The 4,048-nt window shown below is 36.0% G+C and overlaps 1 non-coding gene across 1 annotated transcript; it reads right to left on the bottom strand.

Annotated features, from left to right (window-relative positions):
- Positions 1–559: 559 nt before the first annotated feature.
- Positions 560–665, bottom strand: LOC122037316. Its single transcript, XR_006127617.1, has one exon. It is a non-coding gene; the product is annotated as a small nucleolar RNA R71 (small nucleolar RNA).
- Positions 666–4,048: the final 3,383 nt, after the last annotated feature.

Below are 4,048 nucleotides of genomic sequence, written 5' to 3'. Positions count from 1 at the left end.
GAATTTCAGTTCAGTTTTTCCTTATTTTTCAAGCAAAAATAAAATTTTGTTACTTGTAATCTTGTTCTTTGCATGTAAAGATCTAACCTTGTAGGAGTTTTGTTACATCATGATCCAGAGATTGAAAGAACTTTTCATAGGAGGAAGATCTTGCAAAGAAATCAAGAAGAACAAGAACATTCTAATATGGCAAACAAACCATTAAAAGATTATGCAGCACCGTATGCCAGAGCGCTTCATTCTAGTATCACAAGATCATCTATTGAAGCCAATAATTTTGAGATCAAGCCTACAATAATCACTATGATACAACAAAATTAGTATGGAGGTGGACCACATGAAGACCCAAATCAACATCTTGAAACTTTCTGTGAAATCTGTAGCACCATGAAGATGAATGATGTTCCCTCGAAAGCAGTGAGATTATTATTATTTGGGTTTTCTTTAAGAGATGGAGCAAAACAATGGTTGAACTCTTTACCAACTAACAACATAACCACTTGGGAGTAATGTGAGCAACAATTCCTTGATAAATTCTATCCTCCAAGTAAGACCGCTCATATGAGAAATCTAATTGCAAGCTTCAGGCAGTCAGACTTAGAATATTTATTTGAAGTATGGGATAGATACAACAATATGCTCAGACAATGCCTACATCATCGGTTAGAAAAATGGCTAGTTCTACATACTTTTTATAACAGCGTCAACTATCATACTAAGGTGTCTTTAGATTTTGCAGCTAGAGGGGCACTTATTGAGAGTGTAGCGCAAAATCATTATCAATGGGCAACAAAAAGAAGTGGAGTCTATTCCTATCCAAACCCAGTTAAAGTATCAGGAAAATTTGATGTAGATGTAATTACTTTGATGTCTTCAAAATTAGACGCTCTTACTAAAAAATTGGAAAATATGGGAACAAATTCTACATCGGTCAATGCTATAGTGTGTGTTTGTGAAACTCGTGGAAGCTCAGATCATTCTCAAGACTCATATCCTTTAGGAGCTATTTCTGTACAAATCAATCAATTAGAACAATGTGATGCTATCATGAGTTACAATTAGAAATAGAATAATCCATACACCAACACATACCACCCTGGTTGAAAAAATCATCCAAATTTCTCTTATAGAAATAATCAAGAACAAGGACCATCTACAGGGGTTAGACCAAGCTATCAGCCTGGACAGCAAGGCTATCAACAACAATGTTCTCAAGGCTATCACTTTTCTAAATTGGAGAAAATGATTGATGAAGTTATTTCCAATCAAAATGAAATGAAGCAAGAGATCAAGCTACTAACTCAGAGAATGGATAATGTAGAGAAGCACCAGAAAATATAAGATAGCCAAATTGCTCAGACAGCTTCATCACCTTCAAGAGCATTAGAACAATTTCTAGGTAAACCTGATGTCAACCCAATGGAACACTGCAACAAAATTGAACTTAGGAGCGGACGGACCTTGGGAGATCCTCAAGTGATTGCTTCAAAAGGGATGAAAAGTCAAGAAGAGCTCTCTCCTCCAACACTTGAACAAATTCAGATTCAAGATGAAGATGAGAGTACCAAGAAGGTTGAAGAGACTCTTCCACTTTACCCTCAAAGCCAAGTAATCTCTTTTCCTCAAAGATTAGTCATGATGAAGAAAGATGAAGAGTGTAACTGTAACGCCCACCCTTCTTACCTAAGGGCGGCGCTACGTTCTTATACTACTTACGTACATGTTTTACTATAACAGCGGAAGAATAAAAACTTTAAAGAATTTAATTTATTAAGCATAATATCACATATTCTGATTTGTTCAAATGTGCATATATTGAACTTATAACTAAAAATATTAATTTGTCCGAATCGTCCTAGCCGAGCCACCACCACACACATCACTATCTGCTCCTCCTGCTGCTCCGTTGTTCATCCAGCTTTCTCTTTTATCTGCGGTACAAGGAAAGTAAGCTATGAGCACTCATGACTCAGTAAGTTCCTTTCCTACTCACTAAAACCGAGAATCATCGTATATCAAGAATGGATCAACATATCATCGTCTCAACTAATCATAACATAACATATCATTCTATTCAAACATATCATGCATATTTCTTATTCACATATCATTTCATAGAAGCATGAATATCATATCATAAAACAAATAAATCACAAGCATAAGACATACAAGGGCATCATATTCATATCATAATATCACATGACATTATATCATATCATCATATAATTCAAGCACATATGAATGTAGGCAATGCATCGTGAATTTGAAAACTTATACTTAATAGTACTTGAAATTAATATTATCATCATTTGGGATCCCGGTTTGTACCACATACATAATGCGTAGGTCCAAGGTAGCAAGTCTTGAGCCCTACCATGCATACATACTAGGCCCGAGTCTTACTCCATCGACCTAGGGCACTCAAAGGCCCATTACTGACGAGGCCCGAGTCTTACTCCAACGACCCCGCAACGTTTACGGAGCCCACCCTTGGTACAAACCATAAAAATAACTTATCATGCATAACTATCATCTCATGTCTTTAACAATCTTTCATGCATTTATTCTTTTCATTTCTTTTCATTATGTATAGAATTTTCTATGCTATCACATATCATAACATAACTTCATTTCTTTTCATTATGTATAGCATTTTCTATGCTATAACACATCATGGCATATTTCATAATATAACTTCATTATGCATATCATTTCGTAACTAAAGCAATCATGCATTCTAACTTATTATCATATCATTTTCATACAGCATGGCATAGACATATTTAATTTTTGTTCTAGGGTTTCTAGGGAATCTATCCCTTAATGGCCGAACACATAATGATTCATTTAGGTCATACAAACATGTATCACATTCACACATTATCAAGTTTTCATAAGAAGTACTTTTAACCCCTTAGGTTTCATTTCCAAGGCCTCTAGGTCCTTTAAACCTTACTTGGCCGAAATTCATAGAATATAAACTTCCTTTAAGTGGCCTAAAGCATGGGAAACCTAAGTAAATTTCATAGCAAGATTTACTAAGAACATCATACACAAAGTTGGATCATAAACAAGTTAGGACTCTTGTGATCTTACATGTCATAAATCATGTAACTAATTTTCTACATTCCAATTAAACATGAGAGCATTAATCATCTTTCATAACATAATATCACAGAGGTCATTGAGCATATTAGAATTTTGTTTAAGCTTCTCTAAACCATCACCTTACCATGGCCGAAATATTAAGAGTAAGGTTCATGAGTTTCTTTCAACATACAAGTATACAACTCTTAAGAACTTTATATCATGTCATATAAGCATAGTTATTTTAAATTCAAGGTCCTCCTAACCCTAAATTCTTTCTTGGCCGAAACATGAGAGTGGGGTTCTTTTGGTTCCAATCAACTTCCAAGCAAGAAAACCATAGGAAGGTCCTTAGCATTTCATAGAGGAACCTTGCACTAGTTTGGTTAGACAATAATTTTCCTAACCTATTTACAATATTTTTGATTGAAATTCTAGGGTTACATACACCTCTGATCATGCATCATATATGTATAAAAACATAGGGGAAAACTTTCTTTCAAGGCATAGAAAAAGAATCCGAAAATCACATGAAAGCCTTGTACCGCAGGTGAGGGGAAGCTTACCTTCTTTGCTTAAGTTTCCTAGAGTTGAGAACTTGCTTGTGGACCTTTCTTCCTTGCTTGCTTTGCTCGGCACCAATGGAGGAAGAAGTGGCTAGGTCTTTTGGTGGAGAGGAGGAGGAAGAAGAGGAGGCTTCTTCCTCTTGTGTTGCTCGGCAACAAAAAGAAAGAAAGAAGGGGAGAGTTGTTGCTCTCGGCAACAAGAGGAAAGAGGGAGGAGAGTGCTCGGCACAAATGGAGGAGAGGAGGAGAGTGAGTTGAGGATGAAGCCCCCTCCATGCCTATTTATACTAAAGTGAGGGGAGGAAAACTTGACTTGATTCATCCTCCTCATTTACTTCTCCTCTTAATGAGAAAGAATATGCTAGAGAAATGCTTCTTGAGTTTCTCTCTTTTCT

Source organism: Zingiber officinale, unplaced genomic scaffold (assembly GCF_018446385.1).
Source record: "Zingiber officinale cultivar Zhangliang unplaced genomic scaffold, Zo_v1.1 ctg251, whole genome shotgun sequence".
Lineage (NCBI taxonomy): Eukaryota > Viridiplantae > Streptophyta > Magnoliopsida > Zingiberales > Zingiberaceae > Zingiber > Zingiber officinale.
This window is presented reverse-complemented; position numbering and strand designations above follow the sequence as displayed.